The following is a 24341-nucleotide window of genomic DNA, read 5'->3' as shown; positions in this document are numbered from 1 at the left end:
AAGATGACTTTCTAAAACTCAAATTTTACCACGTTTATTGATATAAAGGATTAAAAAACACATTTAAAAAAAAGATGACGTCATTTCAAATCGTCATTGGAATGTCAAACAGAAAAGAGATATATGTTGGATTTAATACCAAAATTCCAAAGAGTTGCTTTTCTTGTCTCATTTTAATAATCTGTAACATTTAATGAACTAATCACAATACTATTTTTGATTTGTATTGGAATTCCTGATACATTTCAAATCTTTTTATTTCAGAATTTCTGAAATTCCATCAAAACCAACCAGACAGATCATGGATTCCAAGATGATTGATGAGATTAAAAAGTATATAATGTACATGAGTTATAAAAATAATATCTCATTCCAGCGTTTTTTCATTAACATAGCTTCATTAAAAGGTTCATAGACGTTAATAATCTATATAATCAAGAACTGATTGTATTTTCAATCTTCAGGAGCCAGTACATGCCAATTTCGATTTATTTCTTTCGTACAATAAATATAACCTTACAATTTAAATGGGTACAGCTAAGATCAGGTGAAATACTTGTTTCAACTTTTCCCTCAATTCCGTTACTGTTGTATATCAAAACATCAGATTAGCCTGTCAAATTATCATTATCTACACCGTTATGATCTTCCACATCAACATCATCATGTAATCTTTGGTGTTTTTCTCGAAAATAGTCTGACCAGCTTTACTGTAAAAGTATCAACAAAAGTCTTAAACAGCGATTCTGCTATCCATCACTGTAATATTTGAATATTGGAACTATTCTTTACCGCTTATTTTTTGAAAAGCAGATCGCCCTTTTTACGAGAAAGGATATAACCCGCACACTATCTGAAAACCAGAAATATTCCTACTGCCAAAGATCAAAATAATTGACAAGTAATAACAGGAAATAAAAAAACGGTTCTAAGAGATTTAAAGAAATAATTTTAAAACGGTGGGCAATAAAGCATGAATAAATTAACTCGTAAAACATGCAATTCATACATGCATTAATTTATAGACTGAATTAAATATATTGCAAAAATGATGAATTTCTAATTAGTTTTATTATAAACAAAATCGTAAAATAACCAGAAACTGTATGCTAAAGAAAGTCATATTACGTTTTCATAATTTTACGCTGATTTGTTTTTAAACGCTGGGCTGTAACTGCACGTTTTATTTCTCTTTTTAAATGCATGTCTAAATGGAGAAAATACATCAAAACTAATAGCCTAACTTTAGCGAGGCGTAAAATACTAACTTTAAAAAATGTAATTTTACGAAAATATTGTATCGTTATGGATGAATTAAATCACAAATAATTGAATACATCTTTCATTAATGCCTTCATTTTATGTTCCTTAGTAATGATTTTCTTCTAAAACACTCATAAGAGCGCCCAAAATTCTTACAGTGTCTAATATAAAACCATTTAAAGAATTATAGAGATCGGTTATCGAAATTTTGGTTCAACCATCCAAATAACAAAATCATGAACGCAATTGTAACAAATGAAAAATTGAAATTTGACAAATTCTCAAATTATGTAATTGAATCATATGACACTTTAGAAAATTCAATTACGTCATAAAAACTTGACAGTTGTAAACAATATAACCATCTTGATCTGTAAGAAAGTCTCTTCACGTGATATTTTTCTCTGTGACGGATATTGAAAATAATCGACCCTAGATAAGATAAAGTTACATATCTTACCGGAAATTTACCGACAAGGGACAATGTATTTAAAAATAAACATAAAACAAAAACGTATCGACTGGTAGAAAAATAATTAACACAATATGTTGACATGTTATGGAATGGTGATATTTCGTATAGGATGTCAGACTACTGGAGACATGGCAAGGCTAAGAGTAATGCAATGAAAAAGTGTTGACGCATTCTTACTGGGCGGAATCGTGTATAAGTCATAAAAAAAGACACCCTATGCATTCGTACAACTCGTTGCTATCATATATGATATTTAAAACAATTTTGTTCATGGAATACTTTAAAGCTGCATGCCTCCTGTTTAGTTAAACAATTTCAAGAAAATCAAATATGATAAAAAGGAACTAGGATTTTAAGAAAAGTAAAGCGATTAAATATTTAAGCAATAATTCTAATGTTTTGTACAATTAAATGACTTATTTTGCGGTATTTATCAGCACATTTCTACTGCGTGTCTAACGCTGTCAGGGTTATTTTTGCATATTTTGACCTCGAGTTTTGGTAATTTACGTGGATTGTAAGTGCCGTTCGAAATGCGTAAAATTACATTGTTTGTTCGCTTCACAATATTTTCACTTTTAAAATCCATTTTCAAAAGTTCCAACATGAAACAAGAGGCATGCTGCTTAAAATTAATCTATAACATCTGTACTTTTATTTGTCTTTTATTTTGTCCGTACATTAATCACTTAATTTATTTTATTTTGAATGGTGCACTTTCTAAAACATCATATGGCACGTTCATGACTTTGTCAAGTTCATTTTTAGTAAACTCCATTAATCTAGTCAATCTAGTAATTGATCAAGTTTAACATTTCAAGGTTTAGTCAATAGCATATAGAACTGAAGAAAAAAATCCTTCGATATGATATTCCTGTATTTTTTATTTTACTTGCACTCCCCTTTAGATTTCAAATAATAAAATCACATTTTTTACGTAAATCGTTTGATTCATACTTCTATTTTCATGTAATCAAATTAGAATCACAATACAATGTTGATATCGTGGTAATAGGCACATCAAAAAACATTAACATCAAATCTATATCAAGAGATATGCACTGAATGTGACAAAATGAGTTATAAAACATTGTTATAAGGGTGATATTATTTCAAACGTTGTCGGTTTAAATTCCTTTTAGTCATTTTCAGTATTCATATGGTATACACTAATTGAAGGAGACAGTTCTTTATATGCGAGATATCGTAAATATATGTTTTGTTGTATTGTTTAGTTCGCTAAATAATTGCTTAGATTGCTTAGTAATTTTTGGATTTAAAATGACAATATTCTTCCAAATGAAGGATATTAGTTTATGTAACCTCTGAATACGAGGGCTGTTCAAAAAGTTCGTGGACTGCGGCTCTACTGTTCACATCTTTTAATTTGCGTATATGATTTTACAAAATACATATATGAAAATATGTTTTTAATAAACAGTGAAAAAATCAATACAATATGTTTAAAAATAACAATTCTGTGACAGTTACAAATCACAAGGGGTGCACAATCCGGCGCACGCTGATGATGAAACAAAATGACGTTCGTGACGTCGCAATATAAATGAAAAATTTTACCAGCGTCATTGGTTCTGAAAGTACTCTTTTTAGTGTTCAATATCTGCGGACAATATACCAAACCATTTTTCTGTTTGTGATGATGACCCGAGATATAAAGTGATCATCTTTTCGCTCCATTCTCCGTATAAAGGTCCGAGTGCCGCATACTTTCCGCTCTTTATCGGGGTTTTTGAGTAATTTCGACACTTAACGGACAGTGTTATTAAGTTAATTAAATTGTTGATTTATATCAATTTGAAACCGCCCTCGTCCGATCTTTAAACAATATGATTATCAATGATGAATTTTTTTTTATCAACTGACAATTATTCTATGCGGTAAATCTACTGAACACCGGCTAGCATTAATTGTCAAACGGACCAGGGTAAATACACGTGATACAAATAATAACTACAATTATTTATTGTAAATACGCATATCTCCTGATGAATGAAATAAAATATTATTTTAATTAAATTAAATTGTTTTGTCAGAATTGAATGCATAGACCCGATGCAGAAATTTAACATGTCGGACATCTCGCTAAACTTTCATAATGTCTGGACTTCTGTAGATCTTTTGCAATTGACGTTACAAACGTCCCAACAATTTGCCGCCAAAAATTATCCGTCGCCCTTTCTGTCTGTGAGCATGTATTTGCCGTATTTGAATCGCTTGCGCGACCTGAAACCAAGATACTTGGTCGCCAACTCATTGTTCTTCGTTAATTTAATCACCACATAAAAATATAAAGGAATATCCCACATTTATTGGTAAAAATTTCCGAAAGAGCGAATTTCTAGTTTTTAAACGGGCTTTATACTTCCCAACTTACCCGTCTGTCTACTGCTGCTCAAAACCTGTTTGTTCAGCTATTCAACGTCCAAACGACGTCAAATTTCAGATTTATGTCATTTAAATATTAATAGATGATTACTTGTATTTTACTCCATAAAACAATCATTCAGTTTGTTTCAACATTTGTTTATAATTAAACATTTTATGAAAATTTCGGCGTGCGCCGATGTTGCGTTGCCATGGTTATTAAAGTGCACATAACTCGTAAAGGAAATAAAAGTTTACAATAAAAGTAAATCTTACTTTTAGAAATAAAGACACTCTTTCGATTCATATCCACTAAGGGTGTTTTAATGAACCAAGTAAAAAATGACAGCAAAAATCCACGAACTTTTTGAACATACCTCGTATTTCTGCACCAAATTTACATGTCATGCTAAATGCCACCCATCTATTGATACCGATAATAAATAAATATCTGTTACGTCATTTTAAAAATCAGATTGGTGCACACTTTTGCATATGTTTTCTAGAAATATGTAACAATATGTCGAAATATACATTCAATCATTCTAAATTTACAAATACGAACAAAAAAAGAACCTTATTTCAATCATTTCAAACAAGTCCTTAAGAATGCCCAAATCGGACAAGTAAGTAATCAAAAATGTTGCAGGCTCTGTTTTAATGAGATTGTTCATGAACGTTAGTGGTAAGTGCAACCTACCCCCACTCCCTCCCCACCCCGGCACCGGCTTGAGCACCATTCAACACTTGAACATGAAAATGATGGAATGTTTGATGTACTTTACGAAGCAACATTCAGTTAGTATTTTTCATTCGAACAAACAACATTCCATTGCAATAATGAAGAAGCCTTAAGACGCCAGAGTGAAAAAAGTAAGAAGTAATCTTTAAAGTGGATATATAAATGCCTTGCAAAAGGGTCAATGCAGTTGTTTACTTTTAAATATTGCTGTAAAAGTTCTTGTCTTTTCACTAGTGCAGTGTCAGTTGGTTTAATCTCCGACACCTTTGATCATTCCACAAGTATGCGTTATATTATACACACAGATGTAAATGTCACCTTTTATAATCGACTTAATTTGTTAACTTTTTTCAAGCATTCCCACGAAAGAGTTTGCTTAAAACTGCGAGTGCTCATTTCAATTCTCACCCCTTATTCCTCTATTCAAAGCTTTTAATTCCCAATTGAAACCTTGCTAATGACCATGGCCACTTAACTTAATAATTCATTCATAGACTTTCGAAATATTTGATTTGCAATATTTCATATTGTCAGATTTGGTTATAATTTTCTCTCTCATACTTTGACAGTTTATTAATTTTTCACATGATTTGCAAGCCAGAACTAATACGCTCATTCCCCTTTTAAGTCATTCTTATTCACTGACAAAAACACACTTTGAGGTATACAATTTTGACGGGTCGCAAATGAAAATGACAGTGGTTATAAATTGGTAAAAGGATAACATGAAATCATCGGTGGGAGATCTTTAACAGTTGCTAGAGTAATTGGGAGGGCTGAATGCGGCCCGTTGTCAAACTGCATGAGACGGTATGTAAGTTAAACAAGCCGTGTACGTCACTTCAATGTACCTGCTGAGTTGACTGACAGTTTTCTTTTTCCTTACAGTAAATATGGGTTTAATTCATTAAAATATCTTAATTTAAACATCAGACTTGATTAAGGACGCAGAGAATGAAGAAAATGTCACTGCTGCTCATATGAAAATAACATCTGCAAAAAATTAACACTTAAGTATCAACAATATTATGTCCTAATCAAAATTTTATCTTAGAAAACTATTCAAGTACATAAAACGGGCAATTAATATGATAATATGCAGCACAGTAGTTAAGTGAAGTCTAAATTCTAAGTTGGAGATAAATATTTTTTATTATAATTTTCACTTGAAACATGATTTAGTCTACCAACAAAGAAAAGAAAATATAGTGAAATAATTGAAAAGCCTGAAAATATAGTGAAATGATTGAAAAGCCTAACTTTCCGTTCAATACATAAATTTAACACGTTCAATAATATATACAGAAACGATCACTCATTCGTGTAGAAAAAGATGTAGTGGCGTACAAGTACAAATATGTCCAAGCGGTTGTGATAATATCATCACTTAAGATATAAAATTGCAAAGTCACTTTTTCTACGCATATAAAACTGTAATATTAGTCAAATAAAGATTTTATTCTGTTGTAAAATTCTAATTCAAAATTTACAGATAAATAAACGGGTATATTTTTTATTTTCATGGAAATAATATTTTGTGACAGGAATGACATGTTAATTCAATGCAAGCACAGTAAACTTGTCATATAAGAGAGTTTTAGATTCTATCTTATCATTAAATGAAACTAAAATGTTCTAAGATGTGTTTCATGTAAACTATAGTATCGTAAAAGTTTATATCGTAATTAAAAATCACAAAACACCTGTATATTCTAAAATATTTTGCTGCACTTTTTGTTTTTATTAGGAAGCTTGAATTAGCAAAAAGATGCAATCGTTATTCAACGGAAATGAGATCTAGTCCTTAGTGCCGTCAAATATTTTGAAATTGTTCCTTTTTTAAAATAAAAATGCTTACTTATTCTACTATCTGGAATATGAGAACGTTTTCAGTTGTTGAGAATTGCTCGCATTTTTTCAACGCTTATGTTCGCTTATGTTGCCAAATATGAGCATGGATCCTTCGTTACGAGACCACCTACGCTTAAAGAAAACATCTGATTAAAGCAGGTAACCATTAAGGCATAAGATATTGTTTATCTGTAATTGCTTTTCTTTAATATGACACGTCGTTCCAGGAAGTAAGATACTCGTCAAATAGCTCTGTATCAACGTTTGCACTATTTAGTTCTTGCAGATCATTTTAATTCCTTAACAAAATCTCTATAAAAGGGTTTTAGAGTATAGCATTATTTTACCTAACCTTAATCGACGTTTATTTTTGTAAATTCGGCTTAAAGACTGAAAATGCCAAGATTACATTCATAATTGGAGTAATATTTATCAGACATTAATGTACATAGAAAGAACAAAACGAGATAAAATGTTAAAATAATTATCAATTACAGTTTTGTTCACATAAATTATAGAAGTACATGGCGCATTGTGTTTGAAGGCACATTATGTCCCAGAAACCAATGAATTTTTACTTCTTTAGAAAGGTAATGGTTTTGATTAATGTTGCATGCTTGTTACCCGAAGAAAAAAAGCGATTAATATGAAATAATTTGTAATAAGAGTAACAGAATGCAATCAAGGTAGTATTTTAACTTCCATACCTAAAACTAATTATCTATAACTTTACGTATTGCCAAAATCAACAGAAAAAAAATATGGTTCATAATTGTCCAATGACTAACATTTTGGATACTATAAAAGTACACCAATATTAAAACGATTTTGAGAAATAAAAATAAAGGCATTTCTGAGGCATAAAGGAAATTTAATATTTGTATATGATACATATTCTAGTTTATTTAGGATTTAAACGATAACTTATTAATTATTTGATAACAGCACATATTTGACATTTTTAATGATAATGGTTATGCCATTTCAACATTTAAATGACGTCTGTTCATAAGAGAAATGCAAAGTGTGACATTCCTCATACACCCTAGCACCGGCTGGAGCAATTTCGAATTGTAATAAAAATCAAAACCTGAATCAGTGAGTACATGATAATAGACAACTACTGTCGAGGTCACGGACAAAGAAGGAATTCAAAGAATTTGTCATTTATTGACGACATTTAGGACAATAATTATGTTTTCAAAAAGAACATATACTTGACGCACGTACAACATTTTTATGAACAAGCGGTATCGTTAAAAATGAGCGTTATTTTCATCAGCTTTACACTGTTTATGAACTGTTTATTTATTCATAATGAAACACCTGACAGGTATCGGAGGGTGCGAGTTTTATGAGGAAACATAATTATTCTGATATGAAAAGATAACTTAGCCAGATAGCGATAATCAAATTATCAACAATAATTTATTCCCTCTTATGTTATAAAAGAACTTATTACACGGGGCTTCGGGTTACCCTGATATACCCGCTTAATAAGATAAAACGCACCCGCCAACCCCTAATTTTAACAAATGTAAATTCTTTACCATATAATGTCAGATATCTTACAACGAAATGCGAATTGACATCTACTTAAATAGAAAGAATAAAGGAAAAGGTTAAACAAATTAAGAGAAATGAAATTTAAAAAAAATGAAAAATTAATCGTCCACGCTTTATAAAGACTTGTAATTCCATTTTACTGTATAAAGAAATATATACTCTTTTTTGTCTTGAAATTTTAAAATTTACCAGAAGTCAGTTAAATTTGATTTGCTAGTATACCATTGGCTGAATACTATAGTACACATGTATTTTTGTTGACATTAAAAATAGTAAGACGTTTGTAACTTGGCAAAAATTTCAACTCGATTAAATAAATTATGCAAAATGCTGTGCTAGGAAATTATGTTCGATAATGTAGAATTATTTTTACAGAAATTTTTTATTTTTCAGGACTTTTTTAAAATCTGGTTTGAAGGCTGACATAATTTAAGAACAGAAGATGCTTTAAAAAGTTCATAAAAGTTTTTTTTTATGTAGGGTGCGAGTCTATCTTTCGAAGAAAAGTTATTATTTATATTAAGTATTTTCTTCTTGTTGGTTACACCACTTCATAAAATATGTGGGTTGTCTGAAATTCAGAAAATATCATAAAATAAATCACTTATTTAAAATAAAAACGACAGACACTGAAAATGTCTAGGTTGACAGACGATCTTTTTGAAGATTAAAACTCGATGGGAGTTCGCGCATACGTGTTACTCTTGATAGTAAATCCAAAGTTTTACTTCAAATAGACAAATAAAAGCAAAAAAGGGCAATTGATTATGTGACAACAGTAAAGGCATTATAAAACAACACTGCATCTGAATCATTAACTGTGAAATATAGACAAAAATTAAAAAACTACAAACTTAGGTTTTAATCTATAAAGAAAGCAACTATCTGTCGGTTTATTGGTCACATGTGAGTGTGAAGATTTGAATGTCGGCCGGTATTTGCATTAAAATGGAAAATTTCAAGGGTATGTCGAAACATCAAACATTGTAATACGGTGTGAATATATCTCGTTACATATTTACTAACAAACTGCTAAAAGCATGCTATTTATCTTCAATTATTTATATCTTAGTAGGTGGATTTAGTCATAATATTTGACAAAGAAATCTTAGTATTTTTCAAATATTCTGCCACAAAGGAAACTTTGTTGCCTACCATGTTTACAAAGAAAGTTGTGACCTAGGTATGAAAAGAAAGCCTCAAAACCTGACCGCTGCCTTTTGCTTGAAATATAAATATTTTAATAGATAACTTTACTGTAAATCAATTAAATGGTTGTTTAAAGTAAATAAGTGTTCCATAAAAAGGAACATTCACCCAATTGGTATCTAAAATAACCATCCTTAAACAAAGGAGTTACAAACTATTCCGTTATGTAAACAAAACAGAAAGTAAAAAAGACCAATGTATGAAGATGTTTCTGAATTCAAAATTTTACCATTTTTATATAAAATGTTGAAATTTCTGCTTAAAGCGTTTCTAGGGGGCGAGAAAAAACGCTTATTCGAACCACTGCCGTCCATGGACAAAATGCTGATATAAACAATTTAGACGCATACTAATTTGTAGAAAAAAATGTACCTCTTCTTTTTGTTGCTCGTTTCATATAATTCTGTATTGAATGGCATATGTACTTTTATCAGTTTTATCTATCGTGATTGTAATGTATTTGATGTACATGTGATAAGACGAAAATAAACTATTTGAATTGAATTGAAATGAATTTGACTTGAATTGAATTAAATTGAATACTTATGAATCTACAAATAAAATTAAGTCACTGAAACATGTAAAGATGTCAAATCCAGTGGAATGGAGATATTTTAAACGTTAACTTTTTTAAAGACTAACACATGTAAGTAGTCTCTATAAATGCATCTAACTCTCTGTTTTGCTACAAGTAACGTAATTTGCAAGATGACCCTTTTAGTCCAGATAAAGAACAAACACCAAAACCAGTTTTCGATGACGACAACAAGAACATAAAACAAACTCAATAACCATTAATTTCAAAAAATAGAATGATTATTTGAAAGATAATTATAAAAACATGTTTGTAGTAACGACCAATATGCTTTGGGGTCCTCTGTAATGCAAAAAGGCCAAGATCAAACTATCCTTAAATATCGACACATCAGTCTTTCTCCTTTCTCAATGATTTATTTAAATGATACTACGTAAACCTATAATTATTCGCTTAAAGCATCTTGAACAGCAATACTATCTTTACACATACATCCAGTTCACCAGTCATCCTCACCATTGCTTGTAAAAACAAAATCCATCTGTGACTACAGTCCAATCTATATAACCAGTAATTTTCCAATAAGATTAAACTATCGTTTAAGCACAGGTGTGGTAATTGAATAAAATGTTTCTAAGATTTGTTTTAAACAAATAAGAAAGAATTTTAGTAACTTCTTTAAAAAAGGCATTGTCTGACCTACTTGCAGCAAAGCTGGCGAGATGTATATAGAAATCTGATTTTTATTCTAGAAACTGTGAAGAAATAATTGAATAAAAAAGAATCTATATTTTAGCACAATCTTATCAAGTCTGCAATCTTGTTCTATAAATTTTTTTCAGAAATTTTGTTTCCATGGCTCTCTAAGATTTTCCCTTTTCACCTTGCACCCTTTCTCGGTATTATTATATCTTACTTATACCTCAATGGCATTGATTTCAATGATCAAAGCTCTGATGATAAATAATAATAATAAATAATAATCTTGAGTTTATGCAAGGAGCATTAGAGATATTGCATTTTTTTTAAATATTTCGTGAACAAAGTATGTGAAATGATCCGGGCCTGTAATGTTCGTATTTAAACTAAGTTTTTTCTAAATGTCCTCAAAAGCTTATTGATCATAAAATACCAGTACATACTGCGACACTGAGAAAAACGATATACATGTTTTCATGTATTTTTCTATAAAGAATAAATAAAGTATGCAGTGATAGTTCCTAATCATGCATATAGTTTAGAAGAATATTTTCCAGAATTGGTAGGGACAGAAAATAACAATTGCTTTGAAGGAGAGGGTTGTATGAGACAAAAGTCAACAACAAAAACACGTGAATATAAATTACTTGTTTTTACTTATCAACGTTTCAGCATTCACCTTCATCATGATAAATATTAAAACAAACAAAAAGAAAGTTAAATTTAAAATTGCACAATCTTAGCTAAATTTTGTTACAACTATAAATATAATAATATAATATAATATAATATAAAATTATAAGTTTGCAAGGACGACGTGTGGCCACACAAATAAAGTGTCTTTTAGTTTCGACTGTTCAGTGTAATACGGTGAATTTGAGTAGCTATTCAAAGATCTAAGTGCATATGCTTAAACTTAAGTTTTGGTTACTATACAACTTTAAATCCGAATTTTATGTAATGATATTATCATTTATGTAAAGTAATGTAAACATTTTTTAAAAGTGTTCGTATGGTGCTTTGCAGGTTTAGCTTCTATCATGTCGAGTACAACTTTATGGCCATCTTTACAAGCCAATAATCCACATTTTATTACGTAAACTTGATAAAGAAAGAAAATATTCTATATTTGTATAACAACGCCTCTAGTGGTGATGAAGGCGCCCCCTCACCAAGTCCTTATCCCGCACTTTTAATTACTTTACATCAGTTTTAAGTACCGATTGTTTTGACCTGTAGAAATTCCAGCGATGCTTGTGATGCAATAACGTTGCAATATATCCCTACTTTGGATACAAGTGTTAATTTGAATTTATTTTCCGTATCATAAATTGTCAATAAACTTACAATCACGTCAACAGTTTGGTCAATAAAATACGTGTTATCTGCTGGAATACCACCTGTGTTCCGATACTCATCATGTAATACAGGTGGGCACATGAAAAATATCATATCAGAGTTCACAGTTCTTTGATGAAACATAAGCAAACGTTTTGCTTTATTTTATAAAATTGGTACTCAACTATATGTACTCATGTATGTAGAAATACCTACCAGCATATACTAATGCTGTTAACTATAATATATACATGTATTAAAATGGTATTTACTCATGGCCCATGTCTGTAAAATATATTAGTAATGGACTGGCATTGCATGCGTGCATACAGTATATACAGTTTACTACCTGACAAAATTCAAGCAATATCTTTTTAGGGGTTTAACTTCTTCCAATCGTTTCAATTCAGTTTTCACAACTTTGATATATTAGAACTTTTGTCTTAAGATGAATATATTTTGTCCTAAGATTTTTGTTATTAAATAAACTAGTTTTGTCCTTAAAACGCTATTTACAGTGAACGTTAAATGCAGATATGAGCATATTAGGTGTAAACATATGTATATATGATTTCTTTTCCGGGTCACCACATTTTGATGCAAAAGTTTCATATCTAGAACAAGTCTAACAACATAAATTAAAAATACCTAATTGTCAACAAGTCAGAAATAATAGTCGTTTAAAGAAATTTATTGTTTTGGCAAAAACCTGAGAAAACTCACACTTATGAGACAACACTGTCATCTAAGTCATATCAGGAACTTAAAACCGCGATGCTCAGTATAAAAAGGCGGATAACATCTTGTGGTGCTTCGGTTAGTGCACTGCAATAAAACAAACTTAGTTAGTCGGAAGATGAAATCGACCATAAAATACAGAAGGCAAAGAAATCACTTAAAAGTAAAAAAAATAATTCAAGACATTAAAATGAATCCTTGCTACGTCTTTGATTGTTTCGATGAGTAATTAAGTGTTGCAACAATGTACCAAACCCCATTCTCCCCCACATTTAAAAGGGTTTAAAATTTAAAGATGTGTTATAACTCGTTATGATCATTTCGAAAGTAGTTGTTATAAGAATTAAAAAACCTCAAAAATAGACCACGTTATATTTCCGCTAGAAGTGCAAGCAGAGTACTTTAATAAAGCGAGACCAACCCAGTCTCAATGTCCACTCAGACCATACATGTATACAGTTGACAATTTTCTATTTTTTGGCGGAGAAAAAGACCATCAAATAAATGAATGAAAAATTCAAAAAATCGAAATGAGACAATGTCATTTAACAAGAACTGCAAGATGTATGTGATTTCTACAGTTCTGAATAACATAAACGTTGAAATTATAAGAGTTTTACTAAAGAAGATGCTTGAATTGATATACTGACCCATAAAGTTTGTGATTTACAAATACCAGTAACTACTCATGTTGAAGCGTATAAAGCAGCAGACCAGCAATAATTAAGATTGCAAAACGACAACCTCTGAAATAATTGCCAGCTCATCAAATGTATGGTTTGTCTAAACAAGAATTTTTTTTTTAAACAATAAGAGCCATTAACAGGCATAAGTTATCGGAATAAAGTTTTGATGTTTAATCAAACTTAAGGTGTATTTTGTCTCAACACTACACAAAAAAGTGTAACTCAAGGGAGTGCACTGCTCCTGGCTTCAATATAGAGTCACGTAGAGTAACCCATCTTAAGTGTCTGCTTTGATAAACATTTACTTCTTATATTTCAAATATTTGTAATTAGCATTTAAACAACCAAACAACATTAGATATGCTAAGCTGCATCGATAAACTGGCGAACCAAACATGTGGCTGAATGGCGCAACAGTTCCAATTAATTACTTTCTGTTCTTTCTAAACAGAATATATATTTCATATTTTTATATTTGATTGTGGATTTATCAAATTTTCGATTAAGCAAAATACATGGGCTTGTTTTGCTACTTACATTCATTTTGTAAAACATAATTTCATTAATAATGTTTTAAAACCATTCTTTAATGATATTAGCAGTTTTTCAAATAATACATTTACTAAGAAGTGATAGAATTCCAGCGTTTGAAACAAATTTAAGTTTGTTTAAAGCTAAATGTTTGCTAAAACTTAAAGTAATAAATGTAATAACTTTTGTTAAAAAGTCTATACAAACCTTGATCTTACACAACAATACATTTAATAAATATGTAACGTGAAAGGACCAGCCTGAGGTAGAAACACAAGTTGTGCATTTAAAAATACCGTGCACAAAGCCAAAACCATTCAGAGATCATGAAGTAGATATAAAAACGGCAGTCTTTATATTTTTTAATCGCTTTAGGTATACCTCTTAACATAGCAATAAAGCATTCCCGGAAATCTTTAGCTGCACAACATTCTCACAAGGTGAAACATATATCACATTCATTGGATGTACAAGGAAATCACTAAAACATTGCATCAAGTTTAAAATTTGCAATGTGGATCATTTTTTTCTTTATTTGTAAAATAAAACATCAGATCAATTATATTACAAAGATGAAATATGTAGGAGACTAAGAAATGTATACGTAAAACAAAAATATACTGGATCAAATAGCAAGAGAGCAACCATACCTAGTATATCACTGATTTCATGAAATATATAAAATTGAAACATTAAAGAACGCCACACGCGACCAAATTTAAAATACGGTTATACAGCGCTAGAACCAGCATTTTGCAATTTAATATAACAACAATAACAATTCAAAATAACATGATGTATAAATTACATGTTAGAAGTAACCGCAAATTTACACGGCGTTAATCATAGAACTTTCAATGTGACACTTCATACCATTCCTTGAAAAGCGGCCAAAGGTCCACAAGAAAAGTTAAATGGGTGTGCTCAAAACGAAAACTTGAGAGTTGGTCAGAGGTTATAAAGCCTGTATATCAGAGACAGGACAGTTGCCATGAGACAAATTTAAAAAGCAGATTTAATTTCAACAGTATTTAAGTCAGAGTATCACTCATTAAGACAAAGATTAAATTGATTGATGTCGTGCTGAACAATTCTCCAATGAACTTTTTTATGCAAGCATTTTCTCTTAAATGTCTGACAAATTAAACTACTGAAAAAAGTCAACAAGGAAGAGAAGCATCCAAAGATCAAAGCGCCCCACCCCCCACAACCAGGCATACACAGTTGCGCACCATTTATCAACAGGTAAACACGAAAGAACATATGTAGCATACACAAGAGGAAATAGCAAAATCAAAAATATCCAAAAACAACAACAACTATTTATCTATAAGAATAGGTAAAGTTCAATATAAAACAGGTGAGAGTATTGTATTGTCAACTTATTTTAGAAACATGCTTGACAGATTGATAGAAAGGATACAATAATTCTCGACCAACCTCGCCTGCACGACATTGTTACTTCTAATTTGCCAACAATTATTGGGAAACTTTTAGTCTGTGTGTTAATGCCATACACAGTTCACAAAAGGCTTTAACACTTTCCCTGTTGCAACTGAAAGTGATACAACCTTTGTCCCAAGTATAGAGCAAGACAAGCCTGCACATCCATGTTGACCAAGCAGGCTTTATATTGGTAGTAACTAATTCATATATTTTTTTATCTAAATTCTTTGAGCTCCAAATTTAAAGCAGGTTAATCTATATCAGTAATAAATACAAATGTGATCTTTTGATGGCTATAGGGTTATCATTTTCTACTTTCTACTGAAAAATATGGTCGCTGATTTGTGTCATGTCGTATTTTTGCTCCACAGGTTGCAAGGCGAAGACACGAAATTACGACAATTTGACCACTTCGTCTTCCTTTTGCTCTGCAAGGCTCAAGGTAAAACACGAAAATACAGCAAAGTGGTTCCTTTTTTTAGTGTTTTCTTTGTTTCGTCTAGCGCCCCGCGTGGCAAAACTACGACATGGCACAAATCAGCAACCACAGAAATGTTAAGTTTGATACTGATGTAGACCTAATCAGATGTAATGGAAAAGAACCAGTTTTGAGTTATCATCAATGTAAAGAAAACAGCAATTAAGGCTTTTATTAGACTAAGACTTGTACACATTTCTTCGTCGAAGCTTAAAATTGCACTTAATAAACTTTAAGACAGAAGTTACACTGCATGTGCCTGTGTTACGTCAGTATTTTCATTTTTAAAGAAGAAATATGTGTGTGTTGTCAAAACAGAAATTTTAGAATTTGTTATGTCATTTATAATGACACCGGTACACTAGTGTACGATATCTTGTGTTTGTTTGTTAATTATTTTTTGTGATATCATATTAAGCGACTTCTTAGCTATGCCGCTTGTGATCATAGTCATGCCTATTTGACATCTTGACCTTTAGTAATTACATTCACCTCATTCATTGAACAATTCCGCTATTAAAGGTTCACCCAAGGGTAAGTTAAGTAAAACACAAAACAGTTTTTTCCCATTTTATTGTTCCGCCCTTAAAGGTGGTGTTTTGGATAAATTTGTTATCCATTGCTCATATCTTAATGTTTTTTAATGTATAAATATCCTTTTACACTTTTGCTTTACAAGTTAATTTTTCTTTGTCTATAAATAACAAGTTTATCTTATCACATCTAAATAGAACACTTTTTAAAGGGATACGAAGTGCTTAATTTTGCAATAGGTGCATGTTTGGATAGGACATATGTTGATCTAACCGAATAACCAAATTTCAAGGTCCAGCAAGACAAAAGTACGCATTTTTGCTTAATCATGTTATCATTATTTAACCTCATGATATCATAATGTTAATGACCTTCATGAGTACTTGTTTGACCTTTAGTAAATAATTTGATAATTCGACAATAAACAAGTCTAATATTATAATGATTTGATTACATAATAACTGGCAATCCATTTTATGTATTATGATCTTTTTTTCTTTACAAAATATAACCGCGAAAAACAGCATCCTTCAAAGGTTTTGAAAATAAAATAAATAATTCGGTTTGATTGAGTCTCAAAATGAGATATAATAGAACGTTCAACATCCAACATGCCCTACAGTACTAGACCATAATGTACGACCTTTAACAGCTTTTTATACGTATTATTAAACACTAACCTATACTAAAACTCCAACACATCAACGAATCTGGAGCAGCAGAAAAACTAACAGTGCTGCAGATCAACAGAAATCTTAGATATGCACATTACCTTAGATAAATAAATAATATCGTCGTGGTTGTACCTCATAAGCTGTTTTAATTTGAACCAGCATTGCTGTCATAAACGTGAATTTAAATGTTATATTAGGAAAGATAGATTTAAGTATAATCCCCCAATTCTTCATTGTTTGTGTGTTGGTGGGGCGTTTTTTTTTCAAATAGTCATTGTGTTTTTTTTATTCAATGCACTAAAAACTAAAAATAGCAATAAGGGTCTTAAGGTTATATCATTATGTATATAGACATGAACCGTAGCTTTTTAATAGTTTTGTTTATACATCAGTGCAGCTTACATATTAAATTAGCATTAATTTACAGTATTTAAGTCACCTGTCAAAATTACATTCAACAGATATGATGAGTTTTTAAGCGGATAAATATGACAAAGTATTTGACACCAATACGAGAAACCGTCTCATCCCTGACCTAATACATAGTTCACGTTTTCATGATACACGAAATATTTCACACGTTGAATGCATTATCGTATTGTATCTGATAAATTCCCAGGTACTAAGTTAACAATTTTTACAATATACCTAAAGTTATAATTCGTATAGGGTCTGTTTTGTTCGATGCATCGGACTAAAAAAGATGGATGTTAGAAAATGGGAAATTCAAAAATTATAATCAGGAAGACAAAACATCAGTTATATCTTGACATGATTTTTAAATGGTTTGTTAAGTGAGCCGTTTATACCTTCAATGACTGGCAGGTTCATCATTTAAACAAGTACATTTAACAACGCTACTTCACAAAGTAATACTTCAATTAAGTAAGCTTAACGCTAAGCTAGGTGACACAATTATATATTGACTGAGATTTAAGCTTTCGTGAAAAAGACAAAACAAAGACAAGGTGCATTGATTAGAGGTATTACAGTGAATACATTATAGAGGATTTTCTTACCTTATATTGACATCCATACATTTCCTGTTAATTACACGCTCTGTGTCACTGTAAAATATTTCTAGTCCATTTTTAGAATAATATTCCTCCATTTAGATCTTCATCTTTGTTATTTATACCGCTAAATAATCCTTAGAATATTTGTACTTTAAACGTTTGGTTACTATTTGTGCATCTTTTCACAATTTACAAATATAAATACTTCTAATTTAAAAATAGTACAAGATAGTTTATTCCTAAGGTAGTTTTCATTCAGAAGCTGTGAAACATATATGCTTAGTTGTTCTTCCACATTCCTTCACAACCATTGCAGTTTTCAAGTCCAGTTTTATTAACGACAATGTGATTATTAAAAAAACTATGTGTCCGATATCCAGATTATTTCTAATAAATTGAAATAGTTTGATAAGTGAATAAATGAATATAAGAAGTTAATAAAGTGATAATCACGAGCTTAGTGATCTAGTGTTCAATCTATTATGGAAAAAATAGTTAGGTTTTCTTTTACCCAATACCGCTTTGCAGGTATCAATTTCATACACTCGTTTATCATTGGAACTTTGCTAGCTACTATATATCTTAGATTTTCCTTAACGAATTACGGTGATATAATTTTATTTTACAATTTGCTAATGATAAAATTGCTACAAATATGATTTGTGTTTCCTTTGAAAAGCTGTTGTAATTCGCGAGGTTAATCATATTTCATACTATAACACTAATTTTGATAAATGACTGGTACGGATTGTCACAAACCAAAGCAAGAATTAGATACATAATAGTAAATATAAGGTTTGATAATTCATTTAAATTAACATTTAGCATAACCGTCAATTGTGAGTTAACAACGAAAACTGTAGGAGTGTTGGCAAAGGATGGCATAGTATGATCCCACACTTTGTATAAAGATTCATGTCGTTTGCTTTTAAATCTGATGCCATTTTTCAATTAAGGTGAATTATATATCTTCTCTTCTCTCTGCATGTTTACAAAAATATGTTTTAATTTGAAAGAAAAATACCTGAAATATTTGTATGATTGAATATGTTTGATTCTTTTTTCCTTAAGAGCTAGATCATTGTTATAATTATGGTTGAAGTGTTTCCTTAAAATATCAGCATAATATTATATGTAGGTGTTTTAGATAAAAGAGACAATCATTCTACGTTACAATACGATTGCTGAAACAGCATAATATTATCATTTATATATTTTATAGAATTTTTTAACAAGCTTTATACATTTTATAGTTGCAGTGAATAAATTTTTCATTATAACTGACCAGGCCGATATCAAAAGATATTTACTTGATTTGCATTTTTTTTGTGAAACTCTATAACATGGCATTATGAATTATATATAGGTTAATTAAAATACTATTTTATTCACTTTTTGGTAAAGGGGCAGTAATGAAAATAAAAAATCGCAAAAAGGTTTCGATTAATTAAATTGATAGAAAAAGAAAGAAAAAAACACTTATATATGACTAAACCCCCTCGCCAGCACCGGCTCGAGCAGTATTCCACTTCCAACACTATAAGTATTGAAATCATTGATTTTTAACTACAAAAATTTAACAATACTGAGTAACTTTATTTCGGACTTCCTCCGACTTCTGCAATTAAAATACAAAGGGTCTGTACTTTTAAAAAATTGCTTTAATGTTTATACTGTTGATTTTTCGTTACATTTTGCAACATCAAAGTTGAAACCAAAGCAGAGCTTCTAGGTAAACTTTGTGTCATTTTTTGGTAATGAAGCTTCTTGTGGAAATGGGGTCATTGCCTTATTTATTTATAAGATGTCAAGAAAATTCTAATGGTATAAACTTAATAAACATTCATGCAATGCAATTTGATCACGTTGCTTTAAACATTTGTAAGGAATGTCTGATGACATGCCCAAGGTCTTATTTTCTGCATAACTTAAAGTACATTTTGTCTGAACTGGCATTAGATATGTACATCTGAGACACACTTTACATCAAAGTTGATGAAAATAATCTACCGTGAGACGCAAAACAAACAATCACGTATATTTAAGGACGTGCAGAATACAAGAAATTTTACATTTATGAAGGTTAATTCTTTGATCTTTTGTTGAGACGAATGTATTCATAAAAACACTGATTTGAAAATTGAAACTATAACACATTTAACTATTTAACCTATAAATCACTGAGACAGCAATTAATCATTTAACTATATCATTAAGTAATATTAAACATTCATAATTAATAACTAAACGTATACGTTTATGTTGATAAAATTTAATAATTAACTGACAGTTTGCGATTTGATAAGTTTATCAATAAAGAAATATATGTATAAGATAGAAATCTTTGATCAACACGAGTTTTGTCATAAGAAGTCATAAATCATTTGTATTTACAGCCGGTATTAATCATTTTATTTTCAATCTATCTATTAGGTAATAAGATCAGTTATAATTATTCATGTTTAGGTGTCATTTCATTGTTTAGTTAATACTACGTACAGTTACAATAAACACACACAATCACGGGCGTGGGTAAAACGATTAGATAATATCAAAATACACAGAATGTGATTAATGATAAGCCGCTCGTCCTAGTAGATCTATTTGTACATACACACAAAAACATGAATGAATTAAACGTCTACCGTACTAAAATGTTTGATATTTACGGATATTAAAGAACTCATGATCGCTTTGAAACGTCTCATGTTTGAGGTGTTAATTGTTGATTCCAGTTGAAATTGTATCATTTTTATTTACATTAAATTTTGAACTCATTTCCCGAGCATTGACAAAATCAGGTAAACGAAACTTTTTGACACGCGAACCATTACAAAATGTGCGACTAAATTTCTCTTGATTAGTCCAATCTTCATATTGAACATAGAGCTCAAATTTGTAGTTTCTTAATCCAGCTATGATTCTACAAAAATGTGCTTCAGGTAAGAAAAAGGGTGTTAAATAAGTTTGACAATGATTCACTCTTAATGAAGTATTATAATTAAGGTATTTTGCGCAATTTGGAGAGTTATAGAAAAGATATGAAAGTGTCGGTTATCTGTCCAGTTCAGGGAATATCAGAAGTTGTTTTTGGAAGAATATTTAAATATGCTCATATAGCACACAGATCTATTTCTATATTATAGAATATTGCTTTTCACTGTGATTCTTTTAACTAGCCCAAAGGTACTTTTTCTAAAACAGTTCAAGAATATAACATTATATATGGTTTTGAAATTTGAAAGAATTGACACAATAAAAAAAACTATTCACTTTGGTGCTACTGTTCTCGTTAACCTGGTAAATGGCTGATAATGAACATGTATTATCTTTGCACATGCAAATAATTTTTCATAACAAAACATGTTCCCATATCCCTGTTAATGAAAATGACAACATCAGCAATTCTATGCTTGCACAAAGAATAGAAAACTTGCAGATATGAATCAAATTATGTCGAGGGTGTTTAAAATATTTGCAATATCTATGATGGAGATTGGAAGATAGCAAAAGTGCTCTGCTTGTATTTCATTGAGAGAATGCAAATAGAGTCTTTAACATGATATTGTCGTTATAAATATGCCAAATGGGGACATGAAATCCAAAAATAGTCGCAGATATTAGCAGATCGAATGCATTGTTGTAAATCAATAATTTGGATTTACGATGCCAGACAGGAAATAGTCCGTACAAAAACATAGTCAGTCCATGACGTAGATTTATTCAGAACTATCACACTGCGCTAGAAATGAAACTTTGGCTCATGTGTTCATACTCGGAATTTGTTTTTTCGGCTGTTAAGAATATGATCAAAATTGTTTATCAAAAATATTTATGTCATCATTCAATTATGAGTAGTTTTTGTTGTTGTTGTTGTTGTTGTTTTGTTATATTATACAAATATGTATATACATGTATGTAAAGCATTTTCGGTTCACTTTCATTGAAAATACAATGCGTTAGTTTCAGAATTAAGTATATTTGCCACAGCTTTCACCTTTTTTGTATGTTTAAGAGTAATGCTATTAGATGTATGCTAACAATTGATGCCTATATATGATCATTTCAACTTGAAATAGTAACAATCACAACAATATCGCGTCACCTAAAAGAAAATATGTAAATCATATTTTAATAAGTTCCATCAATCCCTGCCTCATTGAAACATTAGATAAGTTCGAAGAATAAAAGAAACTTATTTCCAATTTACAAGATTGAATAAAAATAGATATGATTTTGAAACAATGACAAGAAAAAATGATGTAAAAAGCAAGATAATTAGAGGAAAAAAGCAAGATCATTAGAAGAAAATGAACATATATCTAAAACAGTATTTTTTTAAAAAAAAACCCCAAAAAACTTGAAGATTAGACAATAGGTATTTATTAAAATTATAGACAGTGATGATTTACCTGAAACTTAAAGTCCGTTCAGTACCAGCAACGTTTGGATTTAAAGAACAAACCTTGGTCTTACACCGTACAATTTTGTTCAAGACATCGTAATTATTTATATAATTGTTGATCCATTGATTGTATGGAAGTATTTCTATATTTGTAATATATAGATTGATAATTGGTCTGAAGATTTGGAAGCAACACATGAAAGGAAGATTTAATCATTTTGACAGAAAATTGACAAGTGCTTAATTAATTGCCATACAAAAGAATTGTACTGATGCCCGGTCACTTGGGCTTTATAAATTTTTGTATTTCTTTAAAGGAGATGTATCAATTTTTTCTTATTATTTCCATGTTGACACTTGCAATTTGACTTTGGCCCCGAAAGTATCTTTTTATAACAGCGGTTGAAAATCATCGAAACGTGAAAAGAATTGGTCAGTCCAAAATTGTTCCGAAGTTGAAACACCGGGTCATTTTCTAATTAAACAAGAAAATGTGTCTCTTTGAGCTTTGGTGTTTTCCCCATTTCTTTCGCGGATTATGAAATTAATTTATGTTTCAGATGACGCAGCAGTTGCATGTACATTTTTATATAAAGTAATGGACGTAGAAGATGAATGTAATCCTACAATTACCCTAACTAACATATCGTCCCTCATTGATAAGGAGTTCCTTGTGCATTGAATACTTGGCATAATAAAGCTATTGAATGAGTGAGTGTTCACTGGACACTGCGGTTAGGACAAAACCTATCTACTGGTACTTGTATTTTAAATAAACACATTCAGCTATTTGTTATCTTTAAGATTCGGAATTTTCATGATTATATTCTATTAAACATGAAGTTTTACAGTACAACAAAAAATTAAATGACTAATAAATATTAACGAAATAGGAATATATTAATATACATTACTTAGACGTAAAAAACGCTAATCAGAAATATTTTACTTCGAGCTAAAAGTATTTTTAAATTGGCTTACTAGTTTTATCAAAGGAATAAATGTCTTATGCCTATAAAACACATATGAAAATAATAACGGCCTAGAATTATTAGAACTTATGAATGAAATTTATAGCGTTTTTGTATTTATTTTAAGCAAATTGATAATGATAAAAGAATCATAAATACCGACTGATAATCGATTTTTGATTCATAAAAACTAATGTGAGAATATTGTTTCATCTTAATGAAAGTGTCAAATAAGTGCGATACGTATTTGACATTTATAGGCAACCATATTACTGTCTACAAAGTAAACGTGCGTTATTTTCGTTTCATTTCCTATATTTATCTAATTGTTATCGATTTAAATTCGTTCCGAATCAGAAACAATTTTCTTAATATAGTGAATTTATCTAAGTGCATCCTTCAACAGGTTTTTTTTCATACGAAAATTATCAACTGGAAATAAAAACGTTGACAAGAATTCAGAACGTTGTCAGGAAAACAGGAATAGTGATGTTAGATAACATTATCATGCCAGGAATTGTCTTTTAGAGTTTCTAACGTTTTATAATCATTCAAGACTTTCTTTCTTGTGACAACCTGTCAAACGAAACACTCTAATAAAACTATAAATATTATCACTTCGTGTCCGTCTTTTTTCTCAATTCACTAATTTTATATTAAGAGTACATATTACAAAATTTATATTTAAAATCTATCGTAGTTATGTTCATTAAGCATAAAAGCCATAAGAAATCACGTGCACATTAAAAAACCAACCAACAAATAGAAACAGATTGCACAGCAAATGTAAACCAGGACA

At 30.3% G+C, this 24341-nt stretch overlaps 1 protein-coding gene across 2 annotated transcripts in view; it reads right to left on the bottom strand.

Annotated features, from left to right (window-relative positions):
• The window catches only part of LOC132739801 (sonic hedgehog protein-like), a 70087-nt gene that overhangs the window by 37692 nt on the left and 8054 nt on the right, over positions 1-24341 (bottom strand). The window contains exon 1 of one of the 2 annotated variants that reach the window (XM_060727606.1): positions 18170-18624. The exons of the other annotated variant lie outside the window; for it this stretch is intronic. The gene's annotated coding sequence lies outside the window, so the exon portion shown is untranslated. Of the gene's footprint in view, positions 1-18169; positions 18625-24341 lie in introns of those variants that run through there. 2 annotated transcript variants of the gene reach the window in all.

This window comes from Ruditapes philippinarum, unplaced genomic scaffold (assembly GCF_026571515.1).
Source record: "Ruditapes philippinarum isolate M1 unplaced genomic scaffold, ASM2657151v2 ctg232_1_1_1_1, whole genome shotgun sequence".
NCBI lineage: Eukaryota > Metazoa > Mollusca > Bivalvia > Venerida > Veneridae > Ruditapes > Ruditapes philippinarum.
Note: the sequence above shows the minus strand (reverse complement) of the source record. Positions and strands in the feature narration are given on the sequence as shown.